The sequence below is a fragment of the Caretta caretta genome, chromosome 4 (genome assembly GCF_965140235.1).
Source record: "Caretta caretta isolate rCarCar2 chromosome 4, rCarCar1.hap1, whole genome shotgun sequence".
Lineage (NCBI taxonomy): Eukaryota > Metazoa > Chordata > Testudines > Cheloniidae > Caretta > Caretta caretta.
The window spans coordinates 71,793,551-71,812,754 of NC_134209.1; the positions used below are offsets into that span (position 1 = coordinate 71,793,551).

The window sequence follows — 19,204 nt, forward strand, 5'->3', positions numbered from 1 at the left end:
AAGTTAGATGTTAATAGCAACTGAAAACAGGGGCTTATAATGGAAAGTGCTGGGCAACCTTAACTACAGATGGTCCTGTCAGCTCTGACTATAATAAATGAATGTAAATACTAGTAACAAGACTCAGGGGATGGAATGTCAAGAGTGAAATCAGATTTTAGGGCTCAACCAGATTATTTGAATACATTTATAAGGCCTTTGATCAGCACTGACCTAGCCTGGCCCACAGATGCCAAGGCCAGAAGGGACCATTGTGATCATCTTGTATGAGCACAGCACAACACAACCAATAGAACACCACCCCCCCCCAAATAATTCCTGAAGCATCTCTGTAAGAAAAAACATCCCATCCTGATTTGAAAATTGCCAGAGATGAACAGTCCACGGGGACCCTTGGGAAATTGTTCCTAGACCCTCTTCTTTCTCTCTGAGCCTATTTCCCAGCTCTCTTCCCTCCTTCCCTGTCTCTTTGTCTCTGGTTCCCTCTCCCCCTCCCTGGCAGCCCTGCTCAGCACAGCCCTGATTGGGCCGGGGGGAGGCCCCACCTGCCGCAGAGTGTGTGGCTGGGGAGGGGACAGGGGGAGCGGCTGCCGTCCGCTGGCCAAATACACGTTTCAAACATGAGTTTGCCGGAGCTAGAAGCTCTGGAAGAGGAGCAGCGCCTTCTCCAGAGCCTCTGAGCGGGCCGGGCCGTGGCACAGGGACAAAGCAGGGGGCAGCGCAGCGCTCGCGCCATGGTGAGCGAAGGCAATTTCGGGCAGCGAGATGCGCGAGTCTCTCTCCTGTGGGGCCGGACTCAAACTCCGGTGGCGCAACAGAGGCGGGGCGGGGATCAGCAGGGCGGTTTGTGTGTGTGTGTGTGGGGGGGGGGGGTGGTTCGCCCTCTTGTGCCGCCCGGGGATGGGGTGGGGAGAGTCCCGCCTGCAGAGCTGAGCAGCTCCCGTGCAGCAGCAGGTGAGGAAGGGAAACAGGTGGCTCCGGGGTGTCTGTGTGTTACCCCCCACCCCCGTAGGGAGCGGCGCTGGGAAGGGGCTCAGCCCGCTCCCCCTTCCAGACTGATTCTCCCCCGTGTCCCTCTCCGGGTTTCACCCCCTGCCCCTCCCCCTCGCTGTTCGCACCCCGAGAAGTGACCGTGACCCGCCCCCTCCCCCGCTCCGTGTCCGCAGTACGGATTCGTCAATCACGCCCTGGAGCTGCTGGTGATCCGGAATTACGGCCCGGAGGTTTGGGAGGACATCAAGTAAGTGCCGCCCCCGGCGCGCTGCGAGAGACCCCGGCTCGCTCGCTCGCTCTGTCCCGGAGCCGCCTCTCCTCGGGGCAAGATGCGCCCCCCGCCCCCGCCCCCGCTGTTCGCCCCGCTCCGCCCCTGGCCTGCCCCTCATCGGGTCCCCCCGGGGGCCCCGCGGCAGCAGGAATCTTTCCCCGTGCGGATCGTGGCTCCCTTCCCCCGTCGGGATCCCCCCGCCCGGGCACTCTCCGCGGCAGCCGCGGCTGGTTCCCACGCTCCTGAGCAGGGCGGGAGGGAGCGGAGGCAGCCGCAGCAGCCCGGGGGACACGGGTCAGGGCCGCGGGGCGAGAGGCAGCTCCCGGCTCGCTGGCGCTTCCCGGTCAGCATCGCTCAGGTTCGTGGGAAGGAAGGAGCAAGGTCGGTTCCACAGACTCCGCAGCCTCCTGAATGGGCCGATCCGAGCTCAGTTGCTCGTGGGAATGTTGCAAACGCGCCAGGAGCCTCCAGCGCTGATCCCAGGCTGAGCTCCCGGGTGAGAGTCCAGGGGCTCCAGCGCATCCCCGCTCGCAGCCCGATCCCTCCTTTCACACAGCGCGGCTGCTGAGCTAGGCTACGTGCAGTGAGGGACAAGATATTTATTAGTGCATAGGGAGAAATGTATGTTGCGCGCATGCATTACGGTTGAAGATTCATCACTCTGCAAAGAAATGTGTAAGTACTAACCCTATGGCTTGAAATATGTACGGGACATGGGAAGCTAAGTTAGCTGACAAAATAACGATTTGTAACACTCTCTTTGCTTAACGCAGGCCCATGACTATATACTGAGAAATGTATAGTAAATCCAACAGGAGTCCACATATATGGCTTATGTATATTTCAGATTAATATTTGAAATAATCTCCAAGCAAACTAGAATATTAAAATAGGATGTGCGCTTACTGGAGCTTTGTACACTGTGCCTTTGTAAAAGACCTCACCAATTGATAGGAGATGTCAAGTTAGTGAAATCAGACTGGGTAGCTATCTCATTCTTTTCCTGGGTGTGTTTTCTGAATTTATATATAAAATAAAATGTACAAACATGGATTTAGTCAACATAATTATTTTATACTGTATATAATTTTACACTATTTCTTCAGTTTTATACTTTTTATTGCATATTTTCTGTGAAGAAATTGAACCCAAGGACTGTTTTATAATAATTTTTACTAAAAGTTTGCTTTTTTCTGTTAATTTCCTCAGCCTCACTATTTTTAATTTTAAAAAGTTGTTTTTGTCTATGGCTACATGCTTATGGTTTCTTTGTTGGGTTGATGGAGTTCTTTCTGCTTCAGTGGCACCAATTTAAGACTAACATGGGGCTTAGTAGTTAACTTATAAAAATCAGATGAATGTATAAACACTTGAAAAAGCTTCTCTCCAATATAAAGGAGTAGTTTTATGCATCTTAAGTACTCTGTCAAGCTGCTCCTAAAATGGCTGTATTTTCAGAGGTGGCTGTTTGGCCAAGTATGCACTGAGATGGCTTTCTTGTGTTCTGTGGCTGAATTAACAGCGGGAAAAGTCTTATCTAGAGATTTAACATTAATAAAAAATGAATATTAAGGTGCACATAGCTAGTCTCTGTCACAGTATGATGGCTTGTATTATGTGCTTGTTGATCTCTGGGTTACACTGTACTGCATTTGTGTTAGTCTAGGCAAAATTAATAAGACTTCTGACAGATACTGTAATTTTTTGAGGAAAACAGCATATTTGCTCACACAGACTTTCCATTTTGCAATTATAGAATAATCTAAATGAAGAATTCTTCATTAGAAAATGTAAAGCAATAACAAAACAAAAGATGCTGGTGTTTGCTTATTCATTACATTCGTTAGGCAGTGAATAACGTGGGGTATTAGTAACTCTAAATGGCCTATTTCAGAGTATTTCAGAGTAGCAGCCATGTTAGTTGTATTCGCAAAAAGAAAAGGAGTACTTGTGACACCTTAGAGACTAGCCAATTTATTTGAGCATAAGCTTTCATGAGTGCATCCGATGAAGTGAGCTGTAGCTCACGAAAGCTTATGCTCAAATAAATTGGTTAGTCTCTAAGGTGCCACAAGTACTCCTTTTCTTTTTTCTAAATGGCCTAATCCAACAACCATTGCTCAGGCAAAACTCCCATAGAAGTCATTAGGTGGTTTCCTTGAGTTAGGAATATGGGATCACCCCCTAATTGCAGAAAATAGGGGTGCAGGAACATGTAAATTAAACTAAGCAAAATATGATACTTCTAATTTTTCCAGCAATTGTGACAGTACAAGACAAACATGGATTTCCATAATGGAAATCTTCTCTACTTGAAATCAACTGCATAACTAGGTGAATATGCTGGGTTATGCCATTCAAATGTGATATCAATACACTTAATGGGAAATTCAGTTTACTATATAGAAGTACTTGAGACAGCCCGTGGCTCATCAGGGCTGTACATATGGCTGTGGATTCTGTAGCGCTGATCAGCGTCTCTTTACCAATCATAAGAGCATAAGATGAACCACTAAATAAATGTGAGGTAGCATGTGGAGTATTGAGCAACTGGACTGGTTATATGGAAGCCATCAGTATCCACTATGTAAGGACAGCAATGAAATTACTGAAATTCCTCTGATCTACAGGCAGCCAGGGAAGATGAGGAGGAAGGAGAGAGGAAATATGTTTTTGATGTTTGTCTCATGGCATTATGTCAGTCTACAATGATTGGCATGAAGCAAATACCATCACAGGATGTCAGGATGTTATGCACTGATTATTGTCTTTTTGACTTTGCTGATAAAGTGGCTCCCCATCTTTTCTACCATTGACTTAGCTATGTCTGCATATACGTTTAAAATAATGAAAAGTTTTCTGACGAAAAGAATAAAGGACATCACAGGGTAATATTAATGGTTGTGTCCCATTGGTAAAGAGGAAATACAAGAAGGAAAAAGTCCATAGATATTTGTCTTACTGTGAGTAATGTTTGGTTTATTGTCTGTCCACACCCCTGAGAGACGTAGCGAGGCCAACCTAACTCCAGGTGTAGGCAATGCTAGATCGACGGAACACATTGGAAGGCAATTGAAACCTTGTTATGTAATGGAGAAGAATGTAAAATATCACAGAGGTACATACATATGCTATGCACTTGAAATATTGCGATTAAAAACTGTAAAAACAAACCAACCAGAAACCAATAAAATGTTTCATTGTGTTACAAAAATTATATTTGTTTGTTTTGTTAAAAACTGGCTGTGAAATGTTATAATTTTGGAAATTATTCTATAAAATATAAAGTATCTCAGAAATTTTGGAAATCTTGGGAAACAAATAGAATGCTATTCTAAATTCAGTACAAAGAAAGTAGTTAAAAATATGCATTTGTCTTCGTAAGGCAGATATATTTTGACTGGATTTTGCAGCTTTTGTAGAGATTCAGAAAGTGTATTCAGCATACACACAAACTTTTTATTTTTTTAAAACAGCTTCGGAATGGAAAATACAAGCTTTTAAAATATTTGTAAATGGTTTACTGGAAAGGCTTATTGGAAACTAAAGTAAGATATATCTAGAAATCTTTAGGTGCCATGTTGCATATTTTCTTAGCAATTCAAAACTGAGTTATGAAATGCTAACACTTTTTTGTTGCTAGTCATACATTCAGTTCTATCATCACTTTTCAAACCATTTTGTCTACATAGTTATGACAACATTACATTTATTCAATTGTTTAGCATTATATTGAAGTTTTGCACCAAATAAATTTTAAAGGACAAAAAAATCGAGCCATTTGATGTAACATTTGAAGATTCCTTCTAGCAGGTATTCAATAACCTGAAGTGGTTTTAAAATGTAGAGCTCCAGTAGGTTTTAAATGGGCTATTTGTACCAATGGTACAGAATCATACTTATTAGATAAATGTGATACTTTAAAATAATATTTAGAGCTACAGCCTCGATTCAGGAAAGAACACATCCTTTTGAATACAGAGCTTAAACACACACTTAACTTTAAAATTCTATAGGAACTTAAGCACCTTCTTAAAATCAAACAGGTATGATGGATTTAAGCACTTGCATCAGTGCTTTCCTGTACCAGGACCTAAACCCTGAAGTCATTGGTTGTTTTCCTTTAGTAAAAACTCCAGAATTTACTGAAGACAGCAGTTAGTAGTATTAATTTAAATTCTTGTTTATTGCTCTGCTAGTACGAAGCAATTGAAGAGACTGTTCTATCATCTCTAATGAAGCCTTTTATACATGCTGCACAGCTATTGATTACTACTGATTAAGTAATGTGCTGTTATCCAAAGTTGTTGCTCCTGCTAATGTCATTCTGAGATACACAGCTAGTGTTCTTTAGACATTCTTGGCTCCTCATTTATTTCAGATAATGTGCATTGTGTACGTCTTCATTCTTCCATATGTGGAGTTTGCAGGAGCTTTTGTTTTGTTTTGAATTTTCTGGTAATAATTTCTATATGGTAGATTGCTCTGACACCCAGCAGTGTGTGATGCAGTGAGATTTTTTCTCTTAAGGAAAACAAAGTGAAATGCTTTACTGCATGATAGTCTAAGTCAGAGCCGTACTATTCTCTAGGGGTAAATTTCAGCTCAGGGCAGAGGGCCCACACAAGGTTCTGTGCACCATTTCAGCTCCATAAGATGACTTTTAGGCTTTACAATGATTAGGGTCTTGCACAGGCCCTCTACCTTTAGATGAATTTCACAGTAAAAAAATGTGTGAATTTTGAGGGGGGAGGGGATTTTATTTAACAACTGAGCCTGCTGGCAGTTGCTCTTATCATTTTTTCTTTAATATTATGTTATGACCTTTATTTTATTTAAAGTAGCATCCATGCCACCTCTAAACATTTGTTACTTCTTTTATTTTTAGCTTTAGGGCCTGTCACAGGGTATGATGCCCCACACTCTGCCTCTTACTTTGCAAGCAGTCCTCATACACTCCTGAGTAAGTTCATCACAGTGTGCTTTATTTACAAAGTCTTTGTACAGTTTTGTGTCCCCACAGCATAAGACTTTCCTCAAGCTTCTACCTACTCTCTAGGTATGGGGAGAGGGGTAAAGAGATCTTACTTCTCTGAGATCATGGGCTTCTTTGCCTGCTCTCCCTCCCAACCCCCTCTGTTTCCCTTCCAGTCTCTTATTTAACAGCCCCCAGCTGATGAGCTGAATCTCCTTATTAACTGGTTAATTACTCAATACTCATCAATTATCTCACAATTTGTCCTATGTGGAATGCTTACAAAGTGCACAGAATGATCACTCAGCTCTGGGCTACTCCCATTCTGTCACAAGGCCTTTTTGACTGATCTCATTTTACTAGAAATCTCCCTTTCTAAAATTTAGCAAGACTGTTACTCTTTGGTACCTTACCTGACCATTGGATGTTGAACCTAATTATATTGTGATCCCTATTACTTAGTGATTCAGCTACTGTCACTTCTTGAACACTTCTGTGTGCTACTTAAGACTTAGTCAAAATTAGCATCTCCTATTGTGTGTGCTCTAGATCTAGTTGTTTCAAGAAGCAATCACTTAAAGTGTCATTAAATTGTTTCTCTGAACCTTGTCTTGTTGTGCCATTAGATCAGTTTATATGTGGGGTTTTTATCATTATTATCTTTTTGTTAGATTTTGTTGCCTCTTTGATGATACTCAGTTGCTTTTACTTGATCTGAAGGCCAGTAGTATAGTGTACTTACTAGTGTATTTACATTCTTACAGCTTGGGGTTTTGTCCATATAGGTTCAACTGTGTGGTCTTCTCCACTCACAAGTTTTATCTCTCTGGATTCTATGAAATTCTTTAAATACAGCTACTCCCCAGTCTCTTTAACCTAGTCTGTCTGTCTTATGTAGTTTATAGCGAGGTATTACAGTATCCCAATGGCTTTTGTCATTTTCCCCAGGTCTCCGTAATGCCTGTTATCTCAATGACTTGCTCCACTGCAGGGCATTCTAGCTCACCTGTTTTTGTTTTTAAACTTCTTGCCTTTGTATAGAGACATTTATAATTTTTATTCTTGAGTAGGAGCCAGGTTTTTTTATTTAACTCCTCAGTTTAGTTTGTTACATTTTCCTTTTAGGGCCCTATTACTACTATTGTTTATTTGTAGTGCAGTAGCACCCAAAGGTCCCAATCCGCATTGACACTCCCTAGTGCTGGATGCTCTACAAATATATATATATCCTGTGAAGATTCAATACCTGCCAGGAGGAGTTTACAATCTAACTGAAAACAAGATGCAAGTGCGGGTAGGGAGAGTAAGGATAGCACAATTACATTCAACCAGTTATGTAGTCAAGTGATATGAATAACTTGATAGTTGTGGTTCATTTGAAGGATTTTTTAAATTAATAAATAAGATCAGCAGTCTCTGACTGTCCTTCATTCTAGTCAATGTTACTGGGCTGATTTCTTGTAGATGTCACAATAGAGGTGAGCCTTGAGGATGGATATGAATGAAGAGAAGGTAGTGACTTTATGTATTATTTCACGGAGGCCATGTCCTGTGTAAGGGACTTCGCTCCACCCCTCAGGCATTGTGCCTTGTCTGAGTGCATGGGGTGACTATACTGTATCTTTTTAGGAGATGCAGCAACTTTCTCCATCTCCAGCTGCAAAAAGGGATCGACACCCTGAAGAACTGTTTCATAGAAGGGTATCTGTAAGGCACAGTGGTGCCTGGTGCTCCCCCTGGGTCTGTGTCATCTATGCATCACTCTACTCATAGCTGTGTGTATTGGCACACTCTACTGAAAATTGGTCAATCCAATAGTGGAGGAACTCTGGGAGAGTGCATTAGCTGAGTACACAATGACCCAGAAAGCAGGGTATGTATGCATGCCATCATGGCAGGTGTGAGCCAGTTCCAAAGACTTGATTAAATGCTGCAGAGTCTGGCCCTTAGGGCTTCATTTGCACTGTTTATTATCATGTAGAGCAACTCATACACGTAGTCCAGGAAGTTAGGTGAGAGTAAAAACTAGTCAATGTGAGGAAAAGGTTTGGAATCAGTCCTCTAGTTATTTCCCCTCTCCAGTTGGTTCTATATGTAAAGCTGAAATTAAAATTGAATTAAATGCACGTTTATGAATGGAAGTCTCCACCAACCAGAATATGGCAGATGATCAGCACAAAAATAACTACTGGTAATTATTTACAATTTGCTTTTTCCTCTCATAGAAATCCTCCTGGCTCTTTGTTTCAGTGACATGCTGGGGTGTCACAGATTCCAGAGATTACAGTGAAACTTCTGGAATCTGTGATGTCATAACAAGAACAGGGGTTGCTACTAAAAAAGCCATCATATAGCAATAGTTATAACACGGTGGTTATTGAGATACTAGGGTCAGGAAATAACTGCAGTATAGGGATACATTGTGTGATAGTGAGGGATATTTTAATTGTGACCAAGGTAAATATGTATTTAACTTAGTTTTCATTTTAGCCTTGTATTTCACTTTGGATTGATGTAGGTGGAAACTGTCAAATTTGTTCAGGGAAAGTTGATTTCTCTCTGCATCAAATGCAGAAACTGTTTACATGTGGAAGAGCTTTATGATTGCAGGATACCTTAGCAAGATTTTCAGTTTATTACATGGAAAAATGGCTAATTTTGTGTAATTATTTCTGTGATTAAAAAACAAAACAATATACAATCATGTTCTCCTTTCTTGGTTATGGGTTTTGTTATATGCTTTCACTAAAAGCTGTGCAGCTCCCTATTCATCACTGCATGGACTCCAAAGCCTAAAATATTTGTTGCAGGGCCAGTTTCTTTAACTTTCACTGCTGAAAATGGCCAGAGTTCCATGTATTTTGAGAACATATGTATGTGTCAACCCAACTTTTGACTGCTCCCATTTTCCCTAAATTGTTTCCCCTATTGTCCATTTAGTTTGCTGAAAGTACAAAATCACTCAACTTGTGTTCTGAAAGTGCTGCACTAATTGAAATGTGGTGGAATGAGACGTGTTTGCTGTTTGGCACAGACATTCCTGTAAAACCCAATCAGAACAAATCACAAACATCATTGACCTCTACAGTGTGGTTTTCAAGATAGAATTTTGGTTTTCCCAAACAGGAAGAATGCTCTGAAGGGAAGGACAGCCATGTGGTAAAGCTACTCAGGAAGTCTGGATTCAATTCCTGGCTCTGCCATAGATTTCTTGTGTACCCTTGTGCAGGTTCCTCTATGCTTCAGTTTCCTATATGTAAAATGGGGATAGTAATACTTCCTTTCTCTTGATGTTTATCTGTTTTATTTATTTGAGACTGTAAGCTCTTCAGGGCAAGTATTGTCATTTACTATAATATATTTATACAGGGCTCTGATCTCAGTCAGGGCTTGCTAAGTACTAATACAAAAAATAATACAATCCATGACAGACTTAGACAAAGCAGTAAAACTAACATGTGCAAGGTAACTTTAGTGCACTATCTCAGTCAAAGAAGCACAGCTGAGGCTAGACAACAGGGTAATCAATAGCATTTCCGTTTAAGCAAAAGCTAGAAAAGAGTTTGCATTTGTTGACTGAATGCAAAACACATTGATTGCATGTAAGCCTAGCCAAAATTAAGAGAAAAGTAATTAAATCATCTCTTTCTAAGCCACAGGCATTCCACTGACTAGAGCAGATTAACATAGTAGATCTTATTCCGTTAGGAGAGCACAGAACGGCATTAGAAAAATATGTCTGTGTTGCTTTAGCATTGGTCTGTACAGTACAGCAGAACATGATTTTCCACAAACCTTTTCTGAGAACACTTTACAGTGTTAAGTAATACCATTATAATTTTAGATAATAGATAAGGGAGGAATTAAAAGGTAAAGGGAAGCAATAAAAGATGTCTTTTCAGATTGGCTTTAAAGATTTTAGGTGGCAGCAACTAGAGAAGATTCCTCTTGTTCCAGTTGTGGCCAGATTTTGGTTAGGGACGAAGTACAGTGGAGCTAGATGAGATGAGGCCGTGAGAAGAACAGTAAGCAGGAGCAAGCTCTATGTAGGAGGCTGGAGGAAGTCCATGGAGAGTTTTAATAGCAATGCAGGCAATTTTAATTGATTCTGAAGTGCCACGCATGTTTGATTCTGAAGTATGATGTGACTGTTTGTACATGTGAGGAAGCAGGTAGAAGTATTCTGCACATACTGGGAACTGGCTTTTGGGGAAGTGAAAGAAACAGCTGCATTAATAGTCTAGATGAGAGGAGATATAGGCATTGAAGTAGATTTTATCTTTAGTAATTGGAGAAAAATATCTACCAAATGCCAGATTAAAAGATAAAACTGCACAATCTTCCAAAAGATAAAACAAAGGGGAAAAGCTATGTGTATACTGATATAGGACGCATCTCTTTACCATTTGCTTATTATAGTATACAGGGCTGTAGACTGGTACAGTTTGCATCATATACATGAGAAGTGTAGCTCCCCAGCACTTAAACCTGTCCAACGCCAAATCTGAAAACATTGCTCTCTCTGTTTGAAAGATGATGCTTAAAGTCAATACTTTTACCAATGTATAGGATTTACCACTGCTCAGAGCAGTCACTGTGTGGCTCTTCCAGTATAGCAGGATGAGGCTGAAAATTCTTAACTGAACAAGAACATTGAGATATATGCCTATTTTAATACTCTTGGACATGAGACTTATCTTTAAAAAATCAATGCCATTTTAAAATGATGTATTCAGAATTTTATTGCTATTGCTGTAATTTATGTACTGTGGATGGCTGGTCTATCTGATGTTAGAAGAAGAATGTGATAGGCGAAGTTCTTATGCAAATGTTTATATAACATATCACTACTATTTTATTTCAACAGTTACTGTACAACTAGTGGAAAACATTCATAATCTTAAGTCAAATATTAACAACTGCTTTCTGAGCCTCAATGCTAAACTTAGGTTTGGCTTTTAGTTACAGAGCTGCATTACTTTGGAATTCACTCCTGTTGTCAGTTTGATGTACTACTAGCAACGGAGGATTTAATCCTCTGTTATAAACAGAGTTGAAAACTCTGTGCAAAGATTTTTAATATTAATGTGTTATAAAGATAGTTGTAATGCTGTGGTTATGCACCACTCCTTCATTTCTCTGTCGCCCTAAGACACCCTTGGGGATTAGATATTTTGTCGCGATGGAAATTTCGTGGTGCAAATATTTTAAATACATTACAAAAATTCCAGTCTGATCTGGGCTCAAAACAAAGAAATAGCAGGGTTCTGATTCTGGCTCCACCTGTATGAGTGAACAAAGCTGGAGAGGATGCTGAAGACTTCTTTCCTCCCTGTATTATGTACCTACATAGGGGACAGTCACAAATCCTAGAGCATAAATACCACAAGATTCAGAATACTGCCAGCAGCATTAGATACTCCAAAAGAGGTGGTGTTGGGCCCTCATCCTGCTCCACTGTGGTACCCATTGGAATTCTAGGGTCAGTGCTGGAATGGAGTGTGTGCCGCCCTTCACAAAAGAGATGTAAGAGCTGCTTCTTAGCATGCTTTCCCCCTGCGCTTCTGTCCTCTGGGAACTAGCACTCATGCAGCATTCCTGCACACCAAGTAGCAGAGCTGCTATGTCTTCTCCACCCATAGGCTGTCTCTAAGAGATTTTATAGAATCCCTGCTAGCAAGTATGTGTGTAGTCTGAATTTTGGATTTTTCATATTGTCATTTCATATGTAAGATGGCTCCTTACATAACACACACAATAAGGTTTAACCATCCTTTATGGGGTTTCTAATGTAAACTTCCTACCAGAGAAACTGATTCAATAAAACATTCCTGTTTGGGACAATACTCAATTACATGCTTAACTTTAAGCATATGTGTAAGTGCTGTCCTGAATAGGAATGGATTAAGCGGTTGTCTAAATGCTTTCCTGCAGCTGGGTCGGGTTGTTCTTGGGCTGTTTTTAGGGTTGTTCTCCTCAGGTAGATGGACACTCACATTGCTTTATATCGTGGCTTGGAGCTAATTGTAGGAGTGCCAGTGTGAACCAGTAGAGGAGCTCTGAACCTACGCATAGATTCTTAGAACCGGTCTTCCTGTTACAAGACCACCAAAGAGCCATCAAATTAAAATCAGCTTTTGGTCATTTGGCTGGAATCTAACTGGTAACCTATGATGAGCATGGTAAAAAAGCTAGGTAAATAGGTAGAAAGTTTACATACCTCATTATGATTCCCAGAGCCATCTAGTCTCTTAATATCAGAGTCTTCAAACAGTCATTATCTTATTACCCAAGTCTCCAGTGTAATGAGACTTCTGGAAATTCATTCTGTCTCTAAATGTAATGAAATAATAAGTGCCTCGGCAACAGATGACTTACCCAATTTATATCTTAAGAAAATAATGAGTAAGCACAGAAATTGCTTTATTTTTAAAACGGTGAGTGGGAAATAGTGTTGAATGGCTATAAGTCTGATAAAGCTTAAAATTATTTTTTTATCTCTGTTCAGTACATCTGTTATTTCATTAGCTGTTGGGTCAGACAAAAAAAGGAGCCTGCCAATTCTATGTCATGTCATAATACTCTTGTCAAAGTCCCTAGGTAGGCTGTCCCTTCTTAGACCTTCTTCCAGTCCCCCGTGCGCTTCACTTCTCTTTGGGATGGGATCCCGTAATCCAGCTGCTCTCCGAGGGGGTCTTTGGGTTACACCCCTGTTGTTGCCAACAGTGATACCTAGTGGGCCCAGTGGATTTGGCACCTGAAAAATTTTCCTTTGGGAGACTGTGGAAAGTAATAATATGCAGAGACACAGAAGCAGTTTCTTAATAGCAAAGTGTGATTTACTTCTAAAATGTACATATTGCTCAGGGAAATTGATTTAAAACAACAAAGAGACCTATATGCATGCTGTTTTACCTACACCTGGCATTCTCCCCAAAACTCTCCTAGGTAGATGGGATTTAGCCTTGGTGCTCCTCCCTGTTCACTTATGGATCAAGTAATAGCCAGCTTACCTCAGTCTGTGTCAGCCTGCAGTGGCAGACAACTTCTCCCTCCATTTCTGCAGGCTAGTACCTTGTAAGCTTTTAGTATCCCCTTTGATCTTAGGTTTGGTCTGAGAAGAGGAGGCTTTGCCAGATTGGAGGGAGCCAGGCACCCTCCATTGTTTGCTTAAGGAGCCTTGGTATTCTCTATGATATTACTTTATTTTTGTCATTGTTTTGCCTTTCCTACTTGATTCCATTAACAACCTCTTTGTATCTCACCTTATAGCAAATAATCCATTGTACATAAACACACAGAACTATGCACAATATTAATAAAAAGTAATTCAGATACTTCTGAATCAATAGGACAACTCACAGAGTAAGATACTACACAATATGAGTAACAGTGATAGAATCTGGCTCCCCTCGTATCTGGCAGAGTTGGGGTGTGAAACGCAGAATATTACAGAATGTGCATTCTTGACTCTTGACTGCAGTACAGGAGTTTGCAAGTTTCACATGAACTCTCGGCAACGGAGGTTAGAATCTTTAAGGAAATCCCATATACAGTGTTTCCTTCTCAGGATTTCAGATGCAGGAAGAAGTGTCATCCCAGTGCTAGTGAAAAAAGGAAATGTAGAGGAGGAAAAGGAGAGATGAAGAAAGGAATGAGATTCTCTGTGGACATTTCATAAAAGTGGAATGAAATATGTTAAAAATGAAATGCAAAGCTATACAATCTCGAATCAGTAACAGTATATAGCCTTACATTTAAATTGCAAATCAATGCAGTTTAAAACAAAATAGTAGGAATTAATTTCCTTCTTAACTTACCTGCCAAGACCAGAGTTCTGGGTTTGGTGTTTTCCCTGCTGCAGCAAATGACCTCACTAATATCTCTGGAAGGTAGTCTGTGAGACTGCAGCTCCCAGCTCCATGGTGTTGGTTAGTGAAACAACCATCTATTGAAGGAAGAAGAAGAAACTCGAAGGCCTTGATGCAGTTCACTTCATCTTTAAGCTTACTTGTATCCTGAACTAGATTAGTTAACAGAAGCAAACAAAACATTTCAGAGGTAGGAGAGCTGTTTGGTGTTTCACAGCTGTTTGGAGCTGTTTAAGCTTTGGTGTTTCACAGAATTCTCAGTAGAGAAAAATGTGAAATAACAAGAGTACCCCCACATTTTCTATGCCCTTTTGATTTTATTTTTCTCTGTTCCATATGTTTTCCCCCTCTCCGTTCCCATATCTTTTTCTCCCTCTTTTTGCCATTTTGTGATCGTTCTTCTCTGCTTTTTTCTGTCCTTTCCCACCTGTTTCCCATTGTATCCTTTTCTGGCTGTTTTAATTTTCTCCTTGTTCTCCTTTATTTTCCCCCTTGTTTCCCCCCATTTTTTTCTCCCTTGTGAGATAAGCAGCAGGAACTATTGTCAAGCAATAATAATTTACACCTGGGAAAAAGTTTAACTACAGTAGAGAAATGACTAGGGCTCTGATCTGTATGTGGATTACACAATGTGAATAGTCCCATTGTACTCAGTAGAACTACTCACAGTGTTGCATCAAGGCCTAGGACTGTGCAGGACTATGCAGTTCTAGTAGATTTCCTCTTGCAACTTGCTCCTAGTGCCAAGTGCTCTTGGTCTGGAGTGCTGCTTTGGCTTCAGCTACTGACTGATTGTCTTACACTTAAGGTGAGGTCCACCACAACACACTGATATCAAAATGCCAACTATGTGTGATGGGCCTGCCAAGCAGAAGCATTTCCGGAGTGGAGGCCCAGCAGGCTCTGTACCTTAACCCCATTTATTTGAGCTACAAGACCACCCAATTATTTTAATAATTTATAATAAATATTGTTCCTTCCTTTTGAAGGTTCAAAGCACCATGTAAACACTAGTGTGTCAACATCACCCCCCTGAGTTATTGGAAATATTGTCCCCATTTTACACATGTAGAAACATACAGCAAAAATTAGAGGGCCAAGGTCACACAAGAAGTTCGTGATAGTGCTAGAAATAGAACCCGGATGAACTATTTTGATTTCAGTTGCCTTCCTATTTAAGTCCATACTTTTTGTCCAGATTTAGGGGTCCAGTATTTTTGTACATCTAAATCCATGATTCTACAGTTTCTTGTCCTTTGGTCTTCCCTCATATTTCAATCCCACCAAATTCCTTTATCAGTTTTGTTCCACTTGCAGGCAAACTCTAGGGAGTGCTAATATTTGTCCAATTCAGGAAACCATCCCTGCTCAGGACAGTGCTTAATTACATACCTAAATCCTGTCTATGTGCTGTCCTGAACAAAGACCTTAAGATGCCCAGAACTGAATGTAGTAACTAGATTTTAAAAGGCTGGATGGTCTATTGTTCTGTGGGATACAGTATGCAAATTCAGTAGTTCTGTGAAATGCTGAAATTTTTACACTTACTTGAAGTGGTGTTAGGTGTAGTTTGTAATATGCTAAATATTTTTAAATGTGTTAGTTGTTATAATTAGGACAGCAGCATAGATCAATCATGTTAATCAGCATTTGATAATATTTGGGGCAATGTTTGTAGCAATATTTGCAATGTTGAAGAGTTCTGTGGAGCTCAAAAGCTTGTCTCTTTCACCAACAGAAGATGGTTCAATAAAATATATTACCTCACCCACTTTGTCTCTTAATTAATCTTTTGGCTATACTTTGGAAAATATGACAGTGAATTCTGAAAGTTCAAAGTAATATATATGTCCTCTTTGACTGACTTTTCGGGGATCTGGTTTTCAGTGAAAGTGTTATTAAAACACTAAGCCAGTTTTAGAAATGATTAGCTATTTCTGATGTAACATCTCAGATTTTTAGACCTAGATAACCTGTGTTTCTACTGCAGGCTGTTGCACGTACTTTTTAAATATAGTTGTCACATAAGAATTACTATTGTTATTTTCAGATTCTCACTTCAGTCTTTGCACAAAACTCCTACTGATGTCAAGGAGAGTTGCAAATACAGAACAAGGGCAGAACATGGCAATTAGCATGGAGATCATTTTACATGTCCTCTCCCTGTTGCTGTCATTTGCATATGCTGACTTTTCCTGTGCAGAAGTCTTTCCAGAAGCATACTATGCCATTTGACAGTAGCTCTTCCTTTCCACAGTGATGAGAAAGCAGAATATTTTGAATGGAAGGATCTCACAGAAAAGCAGCTGAGATAACTGCAGAAGTCCCACTGAAAACAATGGCCGGCATAGCAGAGATTAAATATCCTAAGAAATACCAAGATTTGCCTTCTGATTTATTTACTTTCCAATTTGTTGCAGAGGTTCAGTAAAGCCTGTTTTGCATACACCTTAATAGAAAGGCTGACAACAAAAGTGTTTGTTCATTTACTGCAGTCAATCCATTGTGCTGCTTTCTCTTAACGTTATGTGTGCAAGATAATAAGCTGGTGAGATCTCAAGGACTGGAGAAGGGCAAACATAATACCTATCTGTAAAAAGGGGAACAAAGAAGACCCGAGGAATTATATATTGATACCTGGAAAGACATCAGAACAAATTATGAAACAATCAATTTTTAGCACCTAGATGATAACAGGGGTATAAGTGATTGCCAGTGTGAATTAGTCAAGAACAAATCATGCCAAACCAACCTAATTTCTTTCTTTGGCAGTGCTACTGGCCTTGTGGATGGGGGAAGCAGTAGAAGTGACAAATTTTGATTTTAGTAAGGTTTTTGACTGTCACACATGATATTCTCGTAAGCAAATTAGGGAGATATGGTCTAGATGAAATTACTATAAGGTTGATTCACAACTGGTGGAAAAACCATAGTCAAAGAGTAGTTATCAATAGTTGGCAGTCAAACTTGGGGGGGTTGGGGGAACATATCAACTGGGGTCCCATAGGGTGTCTGTTTTGAGTCTAGTACTATAAAATATTTTCATTAACTTCTTGGATAGTGAAATGGAGAGTATGCTTTTGTGCAGCTGACACCAAGGTGCAGGGGGCGTGGGGGGAGGCGGGGATGCCAGCCCTTTGGAGGATAGGATTAGAATTCAAAGCGTCCTTGACAAATTGGAGAATTGGTCTGGAAACAAGATGAAGTTCCATAAAGACAAGTGCAAAGTACTACATGTAGAAAGGGAAAATCAAATGCACAATTACAAAATGGGGAATAACTGGCTGAAAAAGATCTGGGGGTGACAATGGATCACAAATTGAATACAAGTCAACAATGTGATGGAGATGCAAAAAAAGCTAATGTCATTCTGGGAGGTATTAACAGGTGTGCCGTGTAAAACACTGGAGGTAATTGTCCTCTACTTGGAACTGGTCAGAACTCAGCTGGAGTACCGTGTCCAGGTCTGGGCACCACACTTTACAAAAGATGTGGACTAACTGAAGAGAGGGACAGAGGAGAGCAATAAAAATAAAAGGTATAGAAAACCTGGTGGCTGAGGAAAGATTTAAAACAAACAACAAACAAACAAAACCAGGCATGTTTAGTCTTGAGGTAAGAAGACTGGGGGGGTTGGGGAGGAGGGATCTGATAACAGTTTTCAAATATGTTAAAGGCTGTTACAAAAAGGACTGTAATCAATTGTTCTCTATGTCCACTGAAGGTAGGACAAGAAGTAGTGTACTTAATCTGCAGCAAGGGAGATTTGGGTTAGATAATAGAAAAAAATCTTTCTAAGTATAAGGATAGCTAAGCAATGGAACAGGCTTCCAGCGGAGGTTGTGGAATCCCCGTCACTGGAGGTTTCTAAAAACATGATTTGACAAATACCTGCCGGAGATGGTCTAGATACCTCTCAAGATCCCTTTAAGCCCTATGTTTCTGTGATAAATTTAATCCTGCCTCATCTGCACAAAAATGTTTCACTTTCTGTTTTCCCCATAAATTTGGTGAAAGAATAAAAACCACCCTGGTCTTTTCACATATTGTAGACATACATTTAATTATTAAGCTCTGTGAGAAACATTGTCTGCTTACAATAAGTATCTCCTTGATTTTTCCAGGAGAGCATTAAAAATGCAATAAGATGACAACACAAACTATGAAATGTTATCTTACCGTATTCCTAAATGGTGCCATTTTGGTGGCCTTTGTGTCTTTGGACTACAAATATACGGCCTGATCCTGCAGTACTTGCATATTCCAAATTCCTATCGGTGTGAATGGGAGTTTGAGGTGTGCAAGGACTGTTGGTCCCGGCCCAAATTGTCATATTATCAGTAATGTCAGGGTTGCATCATGGTGTATTATGTGAATAGTCAGTCTGGTCACTGAAACAAAAGACAAATGTCACCGGTTTATAGTATAAACTGCTGATTTTAAACAAAGTACTAAAAAAACAATTCAGAATTATGGAATAAAAGTGAAAAAGTGCTATTCTGGGGCCTGGCTCCCTCCTCTTCAGAGCTGCTTTCCTGCCTCAGGCTCTTCAAAAGCAGCAGCACACCAGCTCTGAGAACACCTCTTAAACCAGCTACAGTAGAACCTCAGAGTTACGAATGCCAGAGTTACTGGTCTGCCACACACCTCATCTGGAACTGACTGGTCAGCCACACACCTCATCTGGAACTGGAAGGACACAATCAGGCAGCAGCAGAGACAAAAGAAAAAGCAAATACAGTACAGTACTGTGTTAAACGTAAACTACTAAAAAAATAGGGGAAAAGTTTTTTAAAAGATTTGACAAGGTAAGGATACTGTTTCTTTGCTTGTTTCATTTAAGATGGTTAAAACAGCATTTTTCTTCTGCATAGTAAAGTTTCAAAGCTGTATTAAGTCAATGTTCAGTTGTAAACTTTTGAAAGAACAACCGTAACGTTTTGTTCAGTTACAAATGTTTCAAAGTTTCAAACAACCTCCATTCCTGAGGTGTTTGTAACTCTGAGGTTCTACTGTAAATAGCTTCAAATATCCCTTTTCCCCCCAAACCAGAGAAATCATGGACCCATGACCTTCTCGCCCATATGACAAACC

The 19,204-nt window shown here is 40.4% G+C and overlaps 1 protein-coding gene across 6 annotated transcripts in view; it reads left to right on the top strand.

Annotated features, from left to right (window-relative positions):
- The first annotated feature begins 570 nt into the window (after positions 1-570).
- The window catches only part of GUCY1A1 (guanylate cyclase 1 soluble subunit alpha 1), a 51,262-nt gene continuing 32,628 nt past the window's right edge, over positions 571-19,204 (top strand). For 2 of the 6 annotated variants that reach the window (XM_048847469.2, XM_048847475.2), the window contains exon 1: positions 571-737. The gene's annotated coding sequence lies outside the window, so the exon portion shown is untranslated. The other 4 variants (XM_075127762.1, XM_048847474.2, XM_048847472.2 and 1 more) reach the window with 4 other exon arrangements.